General features: G+C 61.4%; 1 protein-coding gene and 1 long non-coding RNA gene across 4 annotated transcripts in view; one reads left to right on the top strand and one right to left on the bottom strand.

Moving 5' to 3' along the window:
- GNG7 (G protein subunit gamma 7) overlaps positions 1-24,125 on the bottom strand; it is a 116,515-nt gene that overhangs the window by 71,104 nt on the left and 21,286 nt on the right. For 2 of the 3 annotated variants that reach the window (XM_059388578.1, XM_059388579.1), the window contains exon 2: positions 11,971-12,028. The exons of the other annotated variant lie outside the window; for it this stretch is intronic. The gene's annotated coding sequence lies outside the window, so the exon portion shown is untranslated. The remainder of the gene's footprint in view (positions 1-11,970; positions 12,029-24,125) is intronic. 3 annotated transcript variants of the gene reach the window in all.
- Positions 8,952-10,585, top strand: LOC132009644 (uncharacterized). The gene is made up of 3 exons (XR_009402022.1): positions 8,952-9,081; positions 9,796-10,070; positions 10,225-10,585. It is a non-coding gene; the product is annotated as an uncharacterized LOC132009644 (long non-coding RNA).

Here is a 24,125-nt window from a genome sequence, read left to right on the forward strand (position 1 = left end):
CACCCCCACCCCGGAGCTGGGAGCCGCAGAAGGACCCTCCCCTGGAGACTGCGGCGGGAGCAGGGCCCCCCCACACCTCGACCCCGGACTTCTGACCCCAGAATGTGCGAGAAAGAGGTCCCGTGGTTCTCAGGCCCCTGGTCTTTAGTCTTGTTACAGTGACCCCAGGACACGGGCACATGCCTCTCTGATCTCCCCTTTTGCCCACAGGAGGCAGCTCCACGGGCCCCGCGTGCCAGAAACCGCTGTGAGGATCCGAAGGGGACCCCGCCTCAGGTGACTGCCGGGGGTGCCTTTTGCAGACTGCCTTTCTCTTTCTTTTTTTCTTTTTCTTTTTTTTTTTTTTTTTTTCAGATTTTATTTATTTATTTGACAGACAGAGATCACAAATAGGCAGAGAGGCAGGCAGAGAGAGAGGAGGAAGCAGGTTCTCTGCTGAGCAGAGAGCCCGATGCGGGGCTCGATCCCAGGACTCTGGGATCATGACCTGAGCCGAAGGCAGAGGCTTAACCCGCTGAGCCATCTAGGTGCCCTCTCTTTCTTTTTTTTTAGAAAAATATTCCGACGGGCTGTATTCGTGCACTCTGGCCGCTCTCACAGAACAGCACAGACAGGGCGCCCTAGCGCCCAGGCATCACTTCTCATGGTTCAGGAGGCAGGAAGTCTGAGATCATGGGGCCACAGGTCGGTCCCTGGTGCGGATGCACCCCCCGCCCGGTGTGTCTGGGACAGAGCGCCCTGATCGCTCCTCTTCACCTTACCAGGACACTGAGCCCACCGCAGGGCCCCACCCTCGTGAGCTCGCCTGACACCCATCACCTCCCAGACCAGCCCGCTGGTATGGCAGGAATCTGGGGAACACAAGCATCCCGCCCCTAGCACGGGGGCACGTTACCGTCATCAAACACCCACGGCGCAGAGGCCCGGGCCTGGGCGCCGATGGGCGGGCCCGCCGCGGCTGCGGCACCGGGCAGGTGAGGCCCCTGGAGCCTGGCCGGGCCCCCGGACTGCCCCCCCGAGCCTTTTCGTGGCTTCACGTTAGTGCTCCCGAGGGGTGCGCGACTTCACCCTGCAAAATCCAGGGTCAGAAAAGGTGCCTAGGAGCGGAGCACATCCAGAGAAGACCAGAACCCGGCGATGGTTGCTTCCAGACGGAGGCCGAGAGCACAGGGGAGGGAGACGTCCTTCTCGCCCCACGCCGCGCGCACCTTGGGAACCTGCGGCCCGCGGCATCTTTATTTGGGCAAAATGTCAATTTTCCTTTCTAGGGGTGTGGGAGTGCAAACCAGGGTCGGGGAAGGAGAAGCCACATCTTGGATCCTGCAGCTCCAACTGGGCTCCCCTGTGTCTCGAGGGGCGGGCAGGGGAGCTGCAGGCTGGGGTGGGCTGTCAAACCAGGACAAACAGGATTATTTTTCCCCAAAAGAAGTGAAAACAGCGACTCAAACAGGCATTCACACCCCCGTGTTCCCAGCAGCACATTCACAACAGCCAATAAAAACGTGAAAACGACTCACACGTCCACTGACGGGTTAATGTGGTTGGTCCATGTGCGGGAACACGGTGCAGCCTCAGGAAGCGGCGGGGGGGGGGGGGAGACCCTGACCCTGCCACACGCAGAGGGAACCTGAGAACACCAGGCTCATAGACAGGAGCCAGACCCAGAAGGACCCGTCCCGCAGGACCCCACTCCCAGGAGGGCCCCAGAGGAGTCCCGTCCCACAGACAGAGAGGAGGGGGTGGGAGTGGGGGCTGGAGCGGGGGTGGGGAGTCCGTGCTTCGTGGGGACAGAGTCTCCGTGGGGGGGGGTGGAAAGTTCTGGAGACGGAGGGTGAGGGTGTGTGCTTCCCGCCGCAGAGCTGTGCGCTTAGAAATGGTTAAAGTCATGAATTTTATGTGTATTTTACTACCAAAGAGAGAATGAAAGAAGGTGCTCCAAATGCTCAAGAGGCCGTCTCTGTCCTGGTTTTGGCGCGCGGTGCCACACGGCCGGTACACAGGGTGGCCCTGGCGGTCTCGTGGTGCAGGTGGCTGTCCCAGCGCGGTCTCCTCCCGGAGGCGGCAGAGCAGCTGGATTCCTGAAGGGTGCAGGGACCACCTCTGCCGACCTTCCCGGGAGGAGCCAGGAAGGGGAGCGCGGACGGCGGGCCGGGAAACTCAGACCCCCCCCACCGGCCCGGCCTGGCCCGCCCGTGTCTCAGGTGTCCCAAGCCTGGAGAGGTCCATTCCGTGGGCCGGGCCGTTCCTGCCCCGAGCACGGGGAACGAGGTCAGCTCGGGACACGGACGACCGCCCGGCTGCCGTCCGCCCTCATGGACGCAGGCCAGGCCGCTGGGGGTGGACTCCGTTCGTTCCTCTCGCGGGGGCGCAGCTCTCGGGCAGGGGCGCGCTCTGTCCACGTGGTGCTTTCTTTCTCATCCTCCATTAGAGGGAAGGATACCCGGACGGGAGCCGGGGTTCAGGGCTCGCCGCCCACCTGCCGAAGGGCCTGGGGCCTCGCCCTCAGTGCCCACGTCTCCTCAGATCCAGAGAAGCCGGACGAACTCAAGAGGCAGAGTCCAAAGAGGAAGGGCTTGGGGAGGTCACGTCTAGTGACCACAGGCTAAGGGACGTGCTGCTGCCAGTTCACCCAGAGCCCCGGCCTGGGGAGCGGGTTCCCTCGACTCCTAGCAGCGACCCTGGGTGTCAGGGCGGTTGTCACCCAGCTGCACCAAAGGGAAACTGAGGGTGGGGGCAGGTGCCTGCCTGACCGAGGGTCTGGGAGCTGGGAGGGGCTGAGCTTCCTGGGCCCGGCTCCAGCACCCACCCCACCCCCAGCCCCCCGGGCTGGCCTGAAGCCCACAGGACTCTACCCACCACCGCTGGGTGGGGGGGACCAGGCACCGTCACCTTCTCTGGTTTCCTAATCTGGAAAACAAGGGCAGCTCGTCGTTGCCACGGTGGGCCTGGAACCCTCGGGATAATGCCCGAACTCTGCTCCGGGCCTCGGGGCCTCCGGGCCTCCCCTCCCTCAGCTTGTGCCCCCAGGTCTGGCACCAGCATCCACTGCTGTGCACCTGGAAGGTCCTTTGGCCCCAGTCAGCTCCAGGGCATCGCCTACCTCAACTCAGACATCACCTCCTCCAGGAAGGCCTCCCTGAGCACCTGCTCTCACTCTCTAGCAGGACTGTAACCATCAGTTTGCTCAATTAGGGTCTCGCCCAGGGCAGTCCTGCCCCAGGGGACACTGGTGACGTAGGGACATCTGTGGCTGTCATAACTGGGGAGGGGCAGCAAGTGGGTGGGGCCAGGATCCTGTCTGACCCCCACCCGCAGTGCCCAAGGCACAGGCCGGTGTCCACGGTGCCCAGGGAGCCAGCTGGCCTGGCTAATGGTTTGCCAGGGGGACGAGCCAGTGTGACCGCAGCCGGCACCCCGGGTGCTGCCCGTGAACTCCGTGTGCCTATCCTCGTGCCCAGAGCGGGCAGCCCAGTGCCAGAAACACCCGCCGGGAGTGCTGCCAGGCCTCGCTCTCTGTTCCTCGGCTGCTCCTGGCTCCGCGAGCCCCACATGGGCTAGAGGGCGCCCGGCTCCGAGAGCCCGCCTTGGCAGGGAGCAGAGGTCTGGATGAGCAGGAACATGAGTCAGGAGCCAGGGACAGCACATCGCGCTCCAGGAAGCTAATGAGCTCAGGGCTCAGCTCCGGAGATTGATGACTCTGCCGAGGAAGCCGCATGGGATCATTACTCCTCCCGGGCTCTGTGCCCAGTCCCCGACGTGTCACCGGGCCCGGTCTGACCCCCCTCTCGGGGCCAGAGGTCAGGTGAGGACCAGGCTGGAGCCTTCTCTCCATTGTCCACACATGCACAAAGAACCCGCGAGCAGTCAGGCGAGATGCCTGACCAGGTGGAGCCTCCGATCCGGCCCCGGGGATGGACGCGGCGGACCTGAACGCCATAAAACACGACCATGTGGCCCCGGGCAAGTCACTCAGCTCCTCTGCCACTGTTTTCTCTTCTGTGACACAGACACGACGGGCCCTCCCCCACCATGCGCTTGCTGGTGGGGCTGAGCGCACACGTGCCGGGGCGGGACCCGGCCCCCTCCGAGCTGGCTCCCGGACGGGCACTGCTCCTAGCACTTGTGACACGACGGCTGGCTTCACGGCGGCAGTGTCTGCTCCTGCTCTTCCGTGTGTGTCTCTCTCTTCCGGTAACAAGCACACAACCATCTCCCCGTTTTTACAAGTACGCTCGTTAGCATGAAGACATCTGTGTCCACGTGCGATGGACGTCTACAACTTTTTCACTTTGCACACCCGAACCACTGGTCAACACGAACTCCCTGTCCCCGTCCTTCAGCCCCCCGCACCCACGAACCTCAGTACTCAGGATAAGCTTCTGGTCTCTTTCAAGAGCTGGCCTGATGAGGCCAGGCCCACCCAGGCACCATCTCTTCTGATGAACCTAGAATCAACCGATTAGGGGTCTTCCTGTATCTGCAAAATCCCTGTTGCCGTTTCACATCAGCCCAACGGCGAGAGTGGCATCCCGTCTGCCCCCAGGTTCCCTGCACCCGAGGAGCAGGGACCAGGCGGGGCGTGGACAGCAGCAGGCACCCGGCTGGGGCACCACCTTGGATGACAGGGCCCGCACGGCTACGGTCGGTACCGTGCGGAGGGAGAAACACAGAGCCCCGCCCCATGGAGCAGCTCCTACGCGGCAGACTCTGCGAGGCACGGAGAAGACAGCCGAGGACTCCGGGCGAAGCCGGGGTATCGCAGTCGGTCGCCAGGGGTCGGGCAGGACGGACGGGGGGATGAGGACAGCCTCTCTCCCCTGGAAGGACCTAGAGCCCCTCACAGTCATTTGTGGCCGTCCTGAGGACAGTGGGCTCGGGGCCAGGCCTCCATGTTCAGGAAGGTCCGGGGAGCTGTGGGTGTGCGTGCCTCTAGGAGACGCACCTGGACTTGAACCTGAGCCTTCTGACCCACGAGGGCTTCTCCCCTTCTGCAAATGGACCCGCCGCAGGGGCCGGCTGCCTGAAGAGGGACGGGCAAGGCCCCCCTGAACGGGGGGGGGGGGGGGGAGCATGGCCTGGAACACTGGGCGGGGCACGCGGCGCCCCTGAGGCACACGCCCCCCTCTGCACACACGGGCAAGAGGAACTCTGTCCGCCTTATGGGCCTGATGGTCCTGCACACTCCTCAGCGGGGCAGGGCTGAATTCGCAGGTGTGGCCCACCCGAGGGAACCTTGGCCCACATGGTCCCCGTGCTGAATGCCTGGTTTTGCACTCTAGTGACCAGAGCTGCCCCCACTGGGGGCAGCTGGACGGAGGGCGCACAAGACTGTGCTGTGGGAGAGCTTGCAACTTCCTAGAAATCTGTAATTATCTCAAAATACAGGTTTTTAAAACATTGGGTGGAGGGGCACCTGGGTGGCTCAGTGGGTTAAGCCTCTGCCTTTGGCTCAGGTCATGATCCCAGGGTCCTGGGATCGAGCCCCACATCGGGCTCTCTGCTCTGCAGGTAGCCTGCTTCCTCCTCTCTCTCTCTCTGCCTGCCTCTCTGCCTGCTTGTGATCTCTGGCAGATAAATAAAGAAAAAATCTTTAAAAAAAAAAAAAAAAAAACATTGGGTGGAGTCCTGCGTCCGTTGTTTAGGTGTAAGTGGGACAAGCTGGCCGTGCATTCCCCAAACCCTCCGTGCCCCCAGCCCTGACCCTCGAGTCCCGGCCACACCCCCGGCCAGGAGGGTCTGGCAGTGGGAGGAGGAGGACGCGGACACCGCCTGTGCGCCCCGGCTCCGGCCTGGCTGTTCCCGGACTCAGCTCCCTTCCACCCCTGTGTGGCCGACAGGATCTCGGCTCCTTGCTGAGGGCGCCGTGCGGACGAACCCTGGGTGCGGACGGGGCCTGGGAACAGGATGAGATGCCATGCCCTGCGCAGACGACTGGTATGGAAGAAGGGGTCTGAACGACGGAATTAAGCCTCCACATCGGTCAACTCCGAGGGGAGAAGCCCTCGTGGGTCACCTGGGTGGGCCTGACCTCATCAGGTGAGCCCGTCAAAGGGTCGGGGACCTCCCTGACGCCAGAGGCTGGGAGTGTGAGGAGGCCACATGGCTACAACAGGACCCGAGAGTGGCCTCTAAGAGCTCAGGGTGGCCCCTGGCTGGCCGCCAGCAACACAAAGAAGCTGAATCCTGCCGACGGCCAGAGCGATGGTGGAGGCGGCTTCTTTCTCCGCCGCGCCTCGTTGAACACTCGGCTCTGGCCGAGCCCGGTGGGGCTCTGGATACAGCAGCTGCCACAGTGTCTACACTGCTGACCTGCAGAACCAGGAGCCGAACCAGGGTGCCGCGTGAGTGCGGTCACCCACCACACGCTCTGCGAGACGGCGAGCAGAGCACCCCGGGGTGTCCCGGCCACTGTCCCGGTCAGTCACGTACAGGGGACGCAGGGGACGCTCCTCTCGCTCAGACTGTCACAAGTCTGGGGAGCAGCGAGCCAGGAACTGTGCCCAAAGACCAAGACGGGTCCTACTAGAGGACATACCGTCACCCTCCAAAGGCCTCCTGTCCAGTTATCGGCACACAGGGGCACCGATGACCATTAGAGACCACCGGTGATTCCGCCTGGGGCCGCTAGAGGCGGGCGCCCAGCGGCCACGGGCCTGCACTGGGTGCCTGGCAGGAGCTCTCGGACCCTCGGGTCCCTCCCTGCCTCCCGCTGCTGAGCACGCCGCAGCAGGCCCCTCCAGGCTATGCCTGGGCCCTGTCCTGCGCACCCGCTCTGCCCCGTGGACGCTGTGCTCTCTGTCCTGCCCCGGGGCTTCTGCCAGCAGCGACGAGCAGGTCAGCCCGGCGGGGCCCCGGCACACAGACGTTTGTGGACTGAGAACACGAAGAGAAACGGAAGGAAATGAGGAGGCTCCAACCCGCCAGCTCCAAGGGCATCAGCTGAGGGTGAGCCTGGGAAGACGCAGGGACCCCGCTGCCCACCACGTGGCTCCTGTCCCCCTGCCCCCACCTTCCTGTCATACGTGCCTGCCACCCTGTGTTTCGAGTCAGGAGGCTGCAGCTGGGTGACCACGACGGGCGCACGTGCGCCATGCCCTGCCCGAGGGAGGCTGACCGTGTGAGCAGTTGCCCAGCAACATCCCTGTGCCCACGAGGTGTGGTCTCCGACCCCGTGTGGCCACCGGGCTGCTCCAGTCCTAGTGGCCCCACGGAGGGGGCTCCTGCTCCAGCAATCCTCCACGTGAACCCGCCGGGGTCCTGACTGTCCAGCGGTAAATTCAGGTGGTGGTAGCACTAGCCAGCCCGTGAGACAGAACTTCCCAGCACACCCTGGCCCACAGGGTCCAAGAGACAGCAGGGGTGGAAACCAGGCAGTGGTGCACGTGGACAAGACGGTGTGACCTTGACTCCCCCTTTGGGGCTAGACTCCCGGGCAGCGGGGATTCCTCCTCTCACGCTGGTGGACTTTGGGGCAGGTCACTCTCGGAGGGACATCCTGGGTGCTGGGAGGGGGGGGGAAGCAGCCTCTCTGGCCCCACCCACCTGATCATGATGGCCACAGACCTCCCACGACGTGGCCACGTGGCCCCTGGGTCAGCGCCTGCAGGGAGAGGGTTTTGGGCACTGTGGGCTGCGGCAGGGCCCCCGGTCATGGATGTTCCGTATGTGTTTTCTGCTGGGAAGGCGGCGGCAGCCCTGTGACCTTTCGCAAACAGAAGGTTTGAAGGTTCTGACCGTGGATCTTGGCAGTTCCTGCAGGAGAACAGCTTGTCCACAGGAAAACTGATAATACGGCGCATTTCCACACGCCTGGGACAGACCTGAAGCGGGAGCCGAGCCGGGGGAGAGCAGCGCTCTGCGGGGCAGCGGGCTGGACTTCGCTCCACAGAGCTTTCTGCAGACGACCCTGCAGACGCCCCGCAGCTCCCAGGAGAGCGAGGAGCCGTCAGAACAACACTCTGCTGTTGAAGGTCACGGAGCTCTTCTGCACGCTCTGCCGGGAGCAAGACTCCCGGGAAGTACATGTCCTCCCCCTCCCCCCGCACCAGGGACGTGGGGGGCGGGCCACACTGCAGGGGAGTCCCAGGCACCGTGGGGGCTGAGCAGCATCCCTGGCCCCACCGGCTCGGAGCTGCCCCTGCCGTATGACGACCACAGATGTCCCCGGACGCCGCCCAGTGTCCCCGGGGGGCAGCATCGCCCTCAGTAAAGAATCACAGATGTAAACTGGCCTATGCAGAGTCTCATTTCCCGGGTGGCCCCATTTCGGGGGTTCAGGGCTGCCGGTAGTTCGTGCCCGCCGTGCCGGACATCGCAGCTCTGGGCACCGGATTCAGCTCAAAGACAATGCCCCATCCACGTGGCTAGCACCAGGCGAGGGCCGGAACACCGGAGCCCAGGTGACTCCCAGGCTGAAAGGCCAGTGCCCTCGGGGGACGGGGCGGCTGAGCTGTCCCGGGCAGCTGCCAGGCAGGAGAACGTGGGCTGGCTCTTCCGGGAGGCGAGCATCAGCCCCTCGAGCTTCCAGGCAGCGGGAAGACCCACCCGGCGGCCAGGATCCCCGTTACAGACACAATGTGACAGAAGCCATTAGGGCACGGTCCTCGTCCTGCCCCCAGGGGACCCCGGGCCAAGTCTGGGGACATCTGTGGTTGTTTTCACCACGGAGGGAGGAGCTCCTGGCGGCGGGTGGGTGGTGCTGACGGGGCCTCCCCCCCACCAACAACGCGTGGGACACTGACCCCAGACAGTGACGGGCCTGATGCCAGCAGAGCTGAGGCGGGGGAACTCGCAGTGGCCCCCAGTCCCTGCTAGGACGTCGGCTCTGTGGGAGCCAAGGGTTTCGTCGGTTCTGTTCACTGCCTGGGCCACAGGCCTGGCCCAGGCACTCACCCAGAAACCCCTGCTGGGGGCGGGGGGGACAAAGTCTGTGGGAGGGCGTCCCTGTGCCCAGGCAGCAAGCTCCCACGAGAAGGTGTGACAGGGACCGACGCTAGGCCACACGGGCCGCAGGGCGACACGGCCAGAGTCCAGGCCCTGGAGACCCCGGGGGGCTTCTGAGGACTGGTGCTGTCCATCCAGGTAAGCCCCTGAAGGAAGGGCCGCGTGGGGCGGGAGCCGGCAGCCGCTGCTCCAGAAGAAGGAGGGAAGGCTCCAGAAGCAAGACTCAGTCTTCGCGCCGGGGCTGCTGCGGCCAGGCTGCCCACCCCTATCCGGGGCCTTCGCTTCTGTGCCACGGCCTCTGCTCGGACCACAGGGTCGCACCCAGATCCAGGTCCCCTGCACCCCCAAGGTTGCAAAGTCAGCACTTCCCTCCCCCCAGTGGAAGGGGCCAGCCATCCGATGCTGGTCCCAATCGGGGAGGTTTGGGATCTGTTGCGGGGACGGTGAAGGGGCCTGGGACAGGGTGGCCAGGGGACTCCCAGGGCTGCAACATCCTGGAGGACGGGGCAGGGTGGTCACGGCACTCCAGGACGGACGGGCAGACGGCTGGAAACACCCCAGGCCCGCCGCCCCTGCCGGCACCTGCCCCACCTCCACGCACACCCGGCTCAAGCTCCGCCCGCGGGCCTTCTCTGCCCCCTCGTGGCCACCAGGGGGAACGGCAGCACCCCGGCCCGAAACCCCTGCCCGGCACCCTGGGAGCCAACGCCCCCAAACTCCTGCTCACCATTCGGCATGTGCTGGGCGGCTGCTTCTGCCACCGGGGCAGGCGGCGGTGGCCTTCGCTCAGCGACACCCGGCTGCTTGGAGGTGGGAAACCCTGGCCGGGCTCTGCTTGTCTGTCCGCCACAGATGCCTCCCGCAGCGCCTGACAAGCAGGTGGTCCGCGAGGGACCAGTGAGCCACAGCGGAGCCAGGCAAAGCCTGGTAGTCGCCCTCCGAGGAGTCCCTGCCGGAGATCCCTGCCAGGCCCGCCCACCATGCACCGGCTCAGGGAGCCACTGCGCGCCCCTCCACCAACGTCCGCCCCTCGCCACGCTGCGCAGCGTCCCCCACCCCAGCCCGCACAGCGTGGGGTCAGACCCTCAGTGAGTCTGGTTCCGGGACTGAAGTGGAACAAAACGCAGGTGAGTCGCTCTCTAGCATCTTGAAATTTGGGGAAACACCAAAGAAAGCCCAAAGGCGAGCGCCAGTGTCCTCGGTCGGTAGGAGAAAGCCCCCGGCGAGGGCAGGGGAATGACCGGCTCAGAGAAGTATTCACAGCGGGGGGACGGACACCAGCCCGTGTCCACGCAGAGAAAGACGGAGAGGTCAAGCACCGTGTGTGAAGAGCTGAAGAAGGTCACCGATGACGGGGACAGACCCACACCGGGGCAGTCCGCGGGGGCACCTGCTTACCGAAGGCACGGCTGGGAGAATGCAGAAATCCCGCAGCCTGACCGGCAGCACTGGACGTGCCCGGCTGCTCAGACGGCCGGGGAGACGGCCCTGGAGACCGGGCACGTGCAGAGGGCAAGCGGCTGTCGGAACGGGAAACCAGGGCACCCCGATTCTCTCCCTCTCTCCCACGCACGGCGAACCTACGTGGGGGAGTTCACCCCCGACGACAGCCGGCCCAGGACGCACAACGCTTGCGCGAACACATTCATCACAGAATGTAAAAAGAGAGAGGGAAAAACAGGAAAATAAACATCCCTACAAACCAATTAAATCCACTGTAAAGTTATTTTAAAAGGAGTGACTAACCAGTTGCCTGTGATGTGAAATGCTGAGCCAGCATCAGGAGAGGTTAGGGAAACGCAGGCTTCCTGACAAGGAAAGCAGCAGGCAGAAGGAGCACGTTAAAGAGCAAATCCTATTTATCCAGAATCCCGCGTGTGGACGGAACTCACAGAAGGATGGGGGAGAACGCTCACCAAGACGCCGGCACGCCGTCACCAGGTGGGGGCTCTAGCGGCCTTGCTTCTCCTTTGCCTGCATTGTCCCTTCTACGGGACATCCGTCCACCTCCACCCGGCCGGCTGCTGGAGGTCTCCAGACACCCCTCTATCTGGCAACTCTGACACGGACGCCACATGGAAGATCATCTGTAGGGGACCCGCTGGGTACCCACACATCACACCCAGCCCAGGGCTCCCATCCTGGCTCCTGGCCTCTGTCCCCAAGGACGGCGTCTCTCCTGAGCGAAGCCAAACCACATCCTCTGCGCCTTACTGAGGTGCACGTGACAAGCCCTAGAACCCGTCCGCTGGGCGCACACAAGGCCAGGAGTCCCTGGTGAGGACGCCAGCCACCGCCCCCCACGCAGTTCCCGGCGCACACTCACAGCAAGGCCCTATTCCCCCCTCAGGCCCTGGTGGCCAGCAAGCACCTTCCCGTCCCTGCAGACGGGCCCTTTCTAGAAGCTGCGCAGAGACAGACCCATGGGATGTGCTTCTCCAGGGTCTGCCTCCTCTTCTAATGTTTTCTCATTTAAACACGTGCACACACAGTTTGGGAACGTCCAGCATTATGAAGACACCCGTCCAGCGTTCCAACGTCCCTCACACGTGCCGGTGAATGAAACACAACAGCGGTCGAAGCTCTGTCAGAGCTCCTGCTGGACACCCAAGTTCACTCTGAAGACCACCGGACAGAGAACACCGCGCGGCAGCGGCAGAGCCCTTCGTGGGCAGGCGGAAGGGGAGCCTGGGGCCACCGCAGGCCGCTCTAGCCTCCCTCGGTCCAGTGAAGGGTAAAAGCCGCTCAACACCCATGGGGCATGAGACCAACAGCCGGCCCAAGCTCAGAGGGCATCCGAGCTCAGCGCAGGGGCCTCCTGAGGCCGCGCAGTGCCTCCCAGTCGCCAGGACCGGCACTAGGTTTGAGGACCCCGTCACGTCCGGGGACTTGGCTCTGCGCCTGGCAGTGGCCCGGGACGGGCTACCTTCCACACCAAGCCAAGCCCCTTCCTCTCGCCCAGGCCCAGGACGGCCAACGGAACCCGCGTTCACACCGACGGCGGCGAAGGAAACATCGCACACTGACCTGTGCCCGGGGCCGAGCTGTCTTCACCGCCGAGGCTCGGGAACTGCACGTCCGCTCCCTGGAAGAAAAACGGAGCCCTTCAGTGGGGCAACATTTGCTCCAACACACGTGTCCCCCGGGGGCGGCGACGAACAAGGGTCTCGCCCTCGAGGTCAGACCGCCCTAAAGACCCCTCTGGGGGGCCTGTCTTTCGGCTGCCCTGCCAGCCTCGGGGCCAGGCCTCCTGGTGTAGAAGTGGGATGTAAGGCGGCAACTTGCCAGAGAGGTCTGGGAGAAGTTTGCAAGGTCATCCCTGCTGAATTTTCCAAAGGCTCCAAACGCAGTGGATGCAAGGGTCGGTTGACCGCGTGACCTTTCGTGCTCTGGAAAGCTGTTCGGCCACATCGCTTGACCCTCGCGGTCACTCTGCGAGGAAGAGGTGGGAACAGAGTCAAGCCCCACCCCAGGGCACCCCCTAAGTCACCGGGGTCGGCCTAAGGAGGCCCGAGGAGCAAATGCAAGGTAGGGTCCGGGACGGGGTCCCAGGGCAGGAGAAGGGCACTGGGAGCAAACCGCTGAAGGCCGTGGAGTGCAGCTGGGTCTGTGGGTGCGCGGCCGCCACAAACGCACCCTGGGCCGGAGCGCGGCCACACGGGGAGGCTGGGCAGGGGCACACAGGACCTCTCCTTGGAACTCCCCTGAAAATCTAAAATCATCTTAAAATTAAAATGTCATTTAAAAATAACTCAATTCGGGGCGCCTGGGTGGCTCAGTGGGTTAAAGCCTCTGCCTTCGGCTCAGGTCATGGTCTCAGGGTCCTGGGATCGAGCCCCGCATTGGGCTCTCTGCTCAGCGGGGAGCCTGCTTCCTCCTCATCCTCTCTCTCTGCCTACCTGTGATCTCTGTTTGTGAAATAAACAAATAAAATCTTAAAAAAAAAATAAAAATTAAAAATTAAAAAAATAAAATAAAATAAAAATAACTCAATTCGGGGGCACCCGGGTGGCTCAGTCGGTGAAGCTTCCGACTCTTGGCTTCAGATCAGGTCACGACCTTGGGGTCGTGGGACTTAGTCCCGCGCCCGGCTCTGCGCTCAGAGAGGAGTCGGCTTGGAACGCTCTCTCTCTCCCTCGGCCCCTTCCCCACGCGCTTTCTCTCTCTCACATAAATAAATATATTTTTTAAAATGACTCAACGCGAAGATTTAAAGGCTGGTTCCCTTTCCAGGGGTCCCGGCCACTCTGTTGTCAACCCGGGCCGGGACGGAGAACTGAAATCCCCACTGTCGCCTGCAGGTGGCGCCATGGGCTCAGGAACACCCCGGTCCCGGGGGTGCAGCGGCCCCCGCGGCCCTAAGCGGGCGGGGGGCCTGCTGCCGGCCAGAGGGCCTCCTGCATGGCCAGTGCCAGCTCCCGCCCTCACCCCAGAGACTGACACTTGCCTCAGCCCTGCAGGGGCCATCTAGGCACATGATGCTTCAAGTTTTTATTTCTCAGTCAATTAAAGACACAAGACGTTGCAAACCTAGTGCCGAAGGGGTGCCGGGTATCCTGCGCCCAGCTGCTCCCGGGGTGACTCTGCACAACCAGGGGACGCGGACGCGACTGGCCGAGGGACAGGCAAGCATGGTTTTCTAGACCGTCTTACTTAAAACGGGCTTCTCCCGCCGCACAGAGGCTGCACAATAAAGTGCTTTTGAGTATTTTTGGAGTTGTGCGACCATCACCGCTAGCCACTTCAGGGCTTTCCGTCACGCCTAAAGCAACCCCATCCCCGTCCGCCGTCACCCACCAGCCTCCCCTAAGCCCCGGCCCCCGTGAGCCCCCTTCCGGTCCATGGAGGAGCCTGGTCTGGGCGTGTCACACGCGTGGACCCACACCCCGTGGGGCCTTCTGTGTCTGGTTCCCGCCCTGAGCACCGTGGGCTTGGGGCCGTCCCCAGGGCAGTGCATGGGGGACACGTTACTGACAGGACACTGGGGTGTCCCCACCTCCTGGCCACTGTGAACATGGTGGCACGAATCCTAAGCCTTCTCATGTATCCCCTGCAAACACCCACACTCAGCCCCAGAACACCAGCCCCGCACTTGAAGTTGAACACACGGGTGCCCATGCAGATGCCCCCACCTTGGCTGCGCTTGGCCTAGGCCAGCGTGAGCAACGCACCCCTGCAGCTCTGACCCAGGGCTCACGAGACCACAGGCTACGAGATGCACCCACTGGTGCCCGGCCGTGCCTGCGACCTTCACCCAAGCCAAAGTGCTGGACTTTCACTCTCCCACCAGAGGGAACCACAAGCCCTCCGGGACGGCCAGCAGAGGGACGAGGAGCTGGGGCTCTGCAGCAGGACCTGCTTCGGAATGTGCAGCGCCGGCAACCAAGTGAAACGGAGATCCCTCGTTCAAATATTAGTGCCAAACGTGAAGAGAATGACGGCCGAGCCTGCCGACCCCACGCAGACCCCAGCCCGAGGCACGGCCGGGGAGGTGCAGGACACAGACCTCAGACACACAGAGAAAGCTCTGGAGGAAAGGGCCCGGTGCCAAGGGAGAGATAAATCACACCTGGAAACAGGTAGTTTCCAACAGTAGCCATCGGGGGGGCCACGTCGGAAGGACGTTCGTCCCGGACAGCACTTTACAACCTGGACCTTCCTCTTGGCCACACGCTTCCTTTCTCTTTTCCATGGAGATCGAACTCACCAACCACGACCTTCAGTCACCCTTTTCAAGTGTCCAATTCAGTGGCTTTTAGGATATCTGCAAGGTCGGGCGGCAGGTGATGCAGCCGGTTCTGCGCTAACCCCAGGACACTGTCCCCAGCCCCCGAGGAACCCCCAGGCCCGCTAGCATTGCCAGCATCGCGGGGTCTGGTCCAGCGTCCCAGGAGAGGGGAGACCCCCCCGTGCAGGGGCCGCACCTGTTCTGCCGGCCGCCGCACTTCGCCGCACCCCTTGAACACAGCACGTCTGCCATGACCCCAGGGTTTCCTGACCCCCAGTCAGTGCTGAGGGAAGGCCTGCAGAGCCAGGGTAGCCGGGGGAGACCAGGAGGCCCCCACAGAGCCCGGTGACACGGTCCCCCCAGGGCTCGCCTATGACATGGGAGAGGCCGGAACCCTGCCGCAGGCCGTGGGACCCACGCAGGGGCCGGTGCGCGCAGGCGTGGCTGGAGCGGGTCTCGTCAGGCAGCCGCGCCCTCGGTGACCTCCTCTGTCAATGGCAGAGGGAAAGGAGGCACGTGGATGACAAGCCCAGATGCTCCCGGAGCTCCCACCAGTAACTTCCTGGTCGTTTCTACTGCCTGTGTTGTTCTGGGGCCGGCGAACGGTGAGTGGACGTCACAGGCGGCAGGACCCTTAGCTGCCAACGCTGGAGATTTGAAACTGGGCCGAGAACCGGGCAGGAGGGGAGATGACAGGGCAGCCCCTGAGCGGGGAGTCGCGCTGGGCTGCACCCCTCAGAGCCCATCGTCAGCATCTCCGGGTTACAGGACCGAGGACCCAGCCCCAGTTGGCACAGGACGGCTCCTCTGGGAGGAAGGCACGTCGCAACCCACTTCGCGCCATCAGAGCTCGACCAGAGGGACTTCTCCAGAGCGCTGGCCCAGCCGTGCTGTGTGCAAACGCCACTGTCCCTCCCTCTAGAATTCAGGGTTCCCCCCATGCTCTGGTGGGTCATTCTCCGGGGGAAGGGGCATCCTGGTCGCTGTGGGGGGACTGAGCAGCCTGTCCCACCCGCTCGATGCCAGGACAACCCCAGTCACGTGACCGCAGAGCCCCTGCAGGAAACGAGGAGGAGCTCTGCTCACCAGCCTGCACCAGAGCTTCCGGAAGCTTCTCTGTGAGGTTCTCTGCCCAGCTGGACACAGCAGCTCCTGAGCCGCTGCCCCCTCTGAGGGCCCCGTCCCCCCTTGGTGGGGGGTAAATCCCTTTTTGGGTGGAATCCTGTTCTGCCTCCCGGGCAGGGCAGGGTGCAGCAAAGACTGTGCAGGAATGTCCCCTAGGACTTGGGTTAACGGTCACGGTCACGTATCAATCGTGGCTCATCCATGACAACAAAGCGGCCACACTATACAAGTCAGCCAAGGGGAGAAGTGGAGGGGGCGTGGGCTGTGCGGGAACTCTGTTTTCCGCTCGGTTCTTCCATAAACCTAACGCGACACTAAAAAGCAATCTATTAAGAGAGGGTCTTGAAGACACGAATTAGGATTCCAGTTTTAGAAAGGAGGAAGGGGGGGAGCCCCTCTCAGACCAGATGATCGCTGAGCGCTCACACGTCCCCGGGATCCCTCCGACGAGCCCTGAGAACCAGACCCGGAGAGAAGGTGGGTCAGTCCCGGCCAAACACATTTCCTACTTTTCACCCCAAAGCTCATTCGAGGGTTGTTAACGATACAGTTCGGGGAGGATCAGCCTGGATTAACCTCCACCAGCGCCGCGCCCCAGGCCTGGGACCAGAGCGGATCAGGGCCGTAATACAATCAGTCCCAAGGCACAGCCCTCGGATTACTCCCAAATCCCGTTTGGCCAACCGGGGGCATATTGTGGCCGGTGATGAGCTGATGTCTACAAGATGCACCAAGCAGACAGACATCGCTGCGCAGCACACCCGGGGCCCCGACACCCTCAGGGTCTAATGCCAGGGCCGGGACACTGACTCACCGGACGTCCAGCCGGCCGTCGCAGGTTTCTAAGCGTGAGCACTGAGCAGCCCGGGGCTTTTCATTTCCGTGTTTCCCCAGCATCTACCCGCCCGGTCCTCTGGGGAGACACAGGACCCCAGTGGGACACGAGAACTTCAGCGAGGGGGGAGCCACCTAACCACAGGGCTGAGGAAATGAAATCCTTGGGATTTCACGAATTATTAAATTATCACAATGTAATGGGCGGCATCGAGTTTCTGAAACTGAACAAAGCGACCGCCTTAACCTCCTTCCCTCCGAAGCAGGGTCTCTCCCTCCCCCGCAGCACGGCTGACTCTCCGTGGGGCCTCCCCAGTGCTGTGGGGGGCGCTGAGCAGCACCCCACGAGCCCGCTGGCTCAGGCCGAGAGCACCCCAGTCGGGAGGAGCTCCATATCCCCCGTGGCCCCCACAGCCCCCTGTTGAGATGGGCCGTGCGGACCCTGCAGAGGCAGGGAGCAGAGGGCAGATCTCCCCCTGCCTGGGATACAGGTCACTTGTCTGGGAAATGGGTGGGTGGGAGCGGGGCATCGGCCCCCTCGACGCCCCAGCTGATGACCGCGGGGTGCGGCGGGAGCGCCGGTGCCGCAGGCTGCGTGTGGCAATGCCGAGCCGTCCTTCAGGCACGGCAGCCACGGCAGCCGTCAGCCCAGCCTTCTCTCGTCACCACAGCAACCGTCTAAATTTGTCACCCTGACGAGGCTCTGATTGCAAATGAAGGGGGAGGAGAAGCCTGGGGGCCCGGAACGGTGGGGGGGTACCCAGAGGGGAGGCGACCCGGCTGACGGCTGACCATCCTGACGGCAGGCTCCACCAGGACAGACCCCGGGCAGGCGCTGTCACACCCCTGATCAGACAGGGCTCGAGGTCCAGTTTGCATGGCCCCAGGGTGAAAGGTCTCCAGGAGCCAAGGACAAGAAGGCAGAAGGCGCAGGGAGCGCTTCTGCCTTGTGATCTTGGGTCCCTGGTGCCTGGGAGGTCCTCTCCGCCTCCCCCACATGGCCCAGGCTGCGGGTCACCTGGTTCCCACAGGGACCATTGGGGTTTACTCTACTCTCACATGTGGGCAGGAATCGGAGTCAATTTTTTCCCCAAGTAATTAATACAGGGTCTTCTCCCCCCAGAATCTGGCACAGCTACCACGGCCGGGTCATTCTCTGCCCAGGTGTCCTGGGTGCAGTGGGGGCCGAGCAGCACCCCTGTCCCCCACTCCCTCGATGCCAGGAGCCCCCGGCTATGATGACCACAGATGTTCCCGGACACGGGGCAGGACCGCTCCCCTGTGTGAGGTCATCCAACCTCCATCTGGAATTGTAATACGGAGAGACACGCGCTTGATTTGGGATTTGGGAGAGGACCAATGTCTGACCGAGAGAGAGGGAGAGAGAGAGAGAGACAATATGTAGAAACAGATTTCTTTTTCCTCTTGGAATTAAAATGCTGACAGTCCCATGGAAGGGGTTGGGCGGGGACACATACCCTCACAGCCAGCAGGCAGCGCTCTGGTGCACTGTCTGCCCTGACGCCCAGCTCATGGTCTCCCCTGTGCCTCAGTTTCCAAATCTGTGACACAGAGATGATGGGAGCACCGACTCCACGAGTGCTTTCCAGATTAAACAGAAGAAAATCTGGGGGCGCCTGGGGGGCTCCGTCGGTGAAGTGTCTGCCTTCGGCTCAGGTCATGGTCCCAGGGTCCTGGGATCGAGCGCCGCATCAGGCTCTCCGCTCAGCAGGGAGCCTGCTTCCTCCTCTCTCTCTCTGCCTCTCTGCCAACCTGTGATCTCTGTCTGTCAAATAAATAAATAAAATCTCAAAAAGAATAAATAAATAAAAATAAACAGCTGAACATCTATAAGACTTTTCCATCAGCATCCAGCACCCCAGAGAGCGCACAACTGTGTTCTCATGGGAGCTTCTGCGTTCTATAAGACGTGGCAGAGAAGTCACACGCCACAACTCCTTCATCACTCAGAACTTGAGGTACCGGCTTTGTTGACAAGACCGAGGCCCAGCAAAGCGCTCCCTCAAAGGGCCAGACGGTCAGTACTTCTGGCGTTGGGAGGCAGGTGTTCTCTGTCATTCTCTAGCTCCTTGACCTGGCCCCAGCAGACAAGCAGGTGCGGCCAGGTGCCAATAAAACTTTATTTACAAAAGCAGGAGGCCTGGGACCAGCCCATAGGCTGCCACTTGTGACCCCCGGCACAGAAGATGGTCTGTTAAAACACGGCACTATTTCAGCCACGGATACTCAAGGTCAGGCACCACTGCGGAGAGAGAGTCCCAATCTCATCCCCAAACTAGACCCTGCGTGGGTCACACGGAGAAGCTCCATGTCGCCCCAGACCGTCATCCAGAAAATGATCTCGGACCGTCCCTCAACACAGAGCACTCACCGATGCAGAGCTGCCCCGTTTAAGTTCCTAAGAGGGCGGCTGCTTTCCCACCACCTTGAGAAAAATCCATCCCCCGACCTGGTCGTAAGCACCTCACTTTTATCGACTGGCTAAGCCTTGGCTGCAAAGGGCACCCGGAACGTCTAGACCTGGTGAGCAAAATCGCCACCGGTAACAGCGCGCAGGACGCCACCCCCCGCCCCCAGAGCGGGACACGGTTCGTGTGCACGGAAGGTCTGAGAAACCGCCACAGCCCAGCGGGGTCGGAGACTTGACACGGGAACGTCACGTGGGGTCCTGGATGAGGTTCTGGGGCAGCAAAAGAGAAAGAGGGGGAAAGTCGAGGAATCCGACGTCTGGAGTTCAGTTAATAACGCCACCGGGGAAGACAGCGCCGGCGGGGAACCTGGCTGCGGCCGGAGGGGGATCTGGGTGCGCCTGCGGGAGCTCTGCGCTGCCTGCTCCATCGCTCTGGGGATCTCAAACTCTTCTAAAATGAAAGTTTACTGAAAGAGAGAACAGAAGTGAGTGACGACGGGCAATTAGCTGCTGCCGCCGGGGAACGCTTCAGAGTGTGACTGAGGGCACACGAACTCCCTGTGACAGCTCCTAATAATGACACGATTATATAAAACCTACAAGAAAAAGACGCTAAAAACAGGATATGCTAATCAACAGGGGAAGCGTGCTCTGCTGACAGGAACAGGGGGCGGCGGAAGACAAGTGGCTGAGCGGTCCCCACCCCCAGCCCCCCACCCCTCGCCCCCGCCACCCCAGGACAGCCACAGCAGGGACACCACGGGGCCGGCTGGATCAAGCCTCTGAGACAGCGCCCGCCGACCCAGGCCCCGGGGCCACGTTCACTCGGGAGGCCTGCTGAGTGCGCACCCAGCGCCCCGGGCCTGGAGGAGGGCAAAGGTGTTACGGATGGAGAATTCTGGAAAATCAGAGGGAGGCTGTGAAGAAAGTGGTGCCTGACCAGAAGAAAGACAACCAAGAGATCGTGCATCCTGGTCTTTGCAAGTGACCTTATTAGACACTTCCCTCTGCACCTGGGTCTCTCCCTTCTTGGGCCCACAGACATTCAGGCTGGTTCATTCTCTGCAGGGGCGTCCCAGGTGCTGTGGGGGCCGAGCAGCAGCCGTGGCCCCACCCCCTCCATGCTAGGAGCACCCCTGGTCGTGACGAGCACAGACGCCCCCAGACGTCACCCGGCGTCCCCTATCAGCAGAATCACCCCAGATGAGAACGACCATCCTACAATACCTAACAACCTAAACACAACCCATAAGGAGTGCCATCATCCCCGCTCTACAGATGGGGAGACAGAGGCTTGGAGAGGAGACGAAACCTGCCTAAGAAGAAGAAAGGGAATCAGGTGTCAGGTACCACTTCTAATAAGGAGGGTCTCTGAGTTGGGAAGGAGGCAATGCTGCTGTATCGGGGACGGGAGGCCAAATCCGGCCCACCACTTGCTCTGTCAATAAAGTTTTATTCAAACACAGCCATGTCCGTTCACTGATACACCATCTATGGCACACCTGTACCTACAAAGGCAGAACCCGGTAACTGCAAGCAGGACCGCTGGCCTGCAAAGCTGAAAATACCTACCCTCGGGTCCCAGAAAGTCTGCAGACACGGAGAGATCCTACCTCACCGCGTCAAGGCCCTGCACGGCATCCTGTGCAGACTGTCAGTCTACGTGCGCAGGGAATGTTCTGAGGAAGGAATGCACACAACACAGGCAGCCTCCCAGGAAGTGGAGCAAACCTGGCCTGCTTCTGCTTGGTTCTGGCCCAGGGCGCCTGCCCCGTGCTCCCCTCGGAGGCCAGAAGAGAGGGCCGGCCCCTCCCGATCCACCTTCCCAGGAGTGGGTCATCGTAGGTGTGCGGGGACTGTCGGGTGAGTGGCAGCGGGCAGCACGCCAGCCCATTTGCCTTCCGGGCCCCGTTGTGTGGGCGGTGCTGTCACCTCGACCCTGCTGTCACATGGGACGCAGGGGAGGCTTCTGCTCCGAGCTCCTGCTCGCCTAAGTCTGCAGGTCAGCCCTGTGGCCCCCAGAGGGTCAAACGTGCTGAGTGAGGATAAGCTCATCTTCCTGGGGCTCCAGCTGCCTCAGCACAGCTCTGCGTCCCAGGGCTGAGACCCACTGAATGTTCTGGAATCTGAAGGTCACCTTGCTCCACGCTTTCCCCCCTCCAGCACTGTGGGCACTGAGGGCAGGTCACTCGGGGGGGCGGGCACTCTGGAGGGCTGGGCGCCATCCCTGGCCCCACCCACTCAACGCCAGGACCACTGCAGCCGTGACCATGAAAAATGTCCCCAGATTCAACTGCTTGGTCTCTGAAAGTCAAGTCACGGACGCTCTGGACCTGACCCCAGCCAACACTCGGAGGCTGAGTGAACCAGGGGGGCTCGTAGGGGCCGGAAAACCGCAACTCCGGTGCAGCAACCCTGAGACGGCGAAACGGTCCCCCCTAGCAAGTCCCACACACGTGGTCCTAAAGCTCGTGTCCCTCCTGATCCGAGCCTCGCCGACGGAATCCGTTTCCCGGGGGGCCATAACAAACAACCACAGACCAGGCAGCTTAAAACCGCAAGGACCTCTTCTCTCCCACCTCTGGAGCCGGGAGTCCGAGACCCAGGCGTGGTGGACCCTGAAGCCCGAGGCCACCTCCCCATCTGCCCCAGATGCCAGCAGCTCTGAGCGCCACAGGGCCAGCAGCGGCCAGCCGTGTCCTTCACACGGACCACAAGGCGCTCCCAGGTGACTTTCCCTCCCCTGCATTCCAGCACGCTTTTCTGACTTACAGCTGCCTCCCGCGGGGCTGTGTGTGGGAGTGAGCTGTCACGGGGACGGGGACCGTCCCCACCAAGGGAGGTGGGCCTCGGCGGGGGTGGGGGGTGGAGTGTGCCGTGCTCCAGCAGCCCATCCTGGGGTCACACGTGTGAGACGGGCCCCAGAGCAGGCAGGTGGAGACAAGGTTCTCTCCTGCAGGGAGAACACGTCGTTCGTGCTGTCACCACGTGGGAAGTGCCTGATGCCGTCAGCTCTTCCCAGCGCCCCAAAGAGCTGGGAGGTCTTTCACTACAAAAATCTCCTGATTTTTAAAGGTTGGCAGGAATCCAAAGTTTAAAGCCCCTGGGGTCTGGCTCAGCCAGAGGATGGACGTCAACACCATGGACGGCACGAGCCCCTCTGTGCATTCTTACCCAAAACCACAACCCAAGTCGAACTGCGAGCGAACACAGACAGACGCGGATCCGGGGCGCTCCGCAAAGCTCCTGACCTGTCCTCGGCATGGCCAGCCAGGCTTCAAAGACAAGGAAAGTCGGAGAAACTGTCTCAGCCCAAAAGGGCCTAAGAAAATGTGACAACTAAATGTCATGTGGGGTCCTGGGGCAGAAAGGGGACATTTTCTGGGAGATGGAAAAAAAATAAGGAAATCTAAGTACGGACTTCGGCTCATCATAACGTGTTGATGTTGGTTCAATAATTGTGCCAAATGCTCCGCACTGGCGTACGGGACCCTGGGTGTGGGCTCCAGGGCAACTCTCTGTTATTTTTGCACTTTTCTGTAAATTCAAAACGACACCATGGAAGTTTATTTTAAAGAAAAGTCTGCAAAGTGCAAACTAGGTGTGTTGCTGTAACACACGGCAGAATGTTCACGATTGCCTTATAACTTGCTGTTAAAGGCTCAGCGTGTCTTCCAAACTCAATAGACTTGTCCTCAGAAAGTGCTGGAATGGTCAAGCCCCCAGGCGTGAGGACAGGGTTTAGTCTGTGAACCAGCAGACCCAAGAGGGAGAGCAGAGGCAAACACGCTTAGAAGGCGGGGAGCTCCTGGGGGGACATGAGACCAGCTCTTCATGGCACGGAGAGGCACCAAGATCCCGGCCCCCAGCAGCCTCCCTGCCACAGGGCGCCTCGAAACTGCATCGGTGGGCACCACGCCCGAGTGGTAACAGCAATGGCAGCTGCCCTCTGAGCTGGGGCCCTGGGGATCTTGATGTCACTTCACCCTCACACCAATAAGGCTGAAAGGTCTGGAATGACTCCTTTTCTAGTTCGTTTAGGAAAATGTTTGTTTGTTTGGGGTTTTACTTTTAAGCTAAACAAGACACAAAATGTTGCCAAAAGCCAGTAAGAGGAAAAGGAAGAATTCAAACTGGGGCTTAACTCTAAAGTTCCCGAAGGGAGAGGTCTGGTGTAACCCAGTGCATCCCCCCATTGGAGACACTGGAGTGCTCGTGGCAGGAAAGGGTAGGGCCAGGGATGTTGCTCGACCTCCACAGAGCCCGAGTGGCCCACAAACAAGGACTCAGCCCCAATGTCCACAGTGCCAAAGGGGTGAGCCCCTGACGGACAGAGAAGGAGTAACGCTCCTCAGACACCCAGACCTACACGTGCCAACTCTGTGAGAGACCCAAGGCACTGGTGGGAACCAAGCACTGCAGACCGGTCCATCAGCCAGCACAAGCCATCTGAGCTACGTCTTCTTGAAAACATACATTTGCACATGTACTTGGATATGCAAAAGGAAAAATATTCTAGAAGAAAACACCAGAACTGTTAGTAGTTAAAAGGTGAGTAGGACTGAAGGGTGGGTATTTTATGCCTTTACATACAATTTGAAATTTTATTTACCATGAGCATAATTGATAACTCAAAAATTACTTCTACTAACTGGGGATTTGATTACATTAATTATGTAGAGCAAGAGCTCAATAGTGCCTAGGTTGAGAAACCCAGATGCGTGGAAAATATAATTTAAAGAAACCACTGAAGAAAGTGATGTGTTAAAGATGACTTCCCCAGAGAAAGGAGAAACCTGAGAAAGCCTCAAGATAAGGAGGAAAAACAAAGGCAACCATCAATGCAGCCAATACGTACGACAGGAAGAGCTACAGCTGGGGACAGCAGATGGCACCCAAGCTCTGAAATCAAACAAACTGGCAGCTATGGACTCCTCCAGAGGAAACATGAGGACAGATTTCCATTCAAGAGCACAGCCCAGGGCTCCTGGGTGGCTCAGTGGGTTAAGCCGCTGCCTTCGGCTCAGGTCATGATCTCAGGGTCCTGGGATCGAGTCCCGCATC

The sequence above is a fragment of the Mustela nigripes genome, chromosome 2, assembly GCF_022355385.1.
Source record: "Mustela nigripes isolate SB6536 chromosome 2, MUSNIG.SB6536, whole genome shotgun sequence".
Lineage (NCBI taxonomy): Eukaryota > Metazoa > Chordata > Mammalia > Carnivora > Mustelidae > Mustela > Mustela nigripes.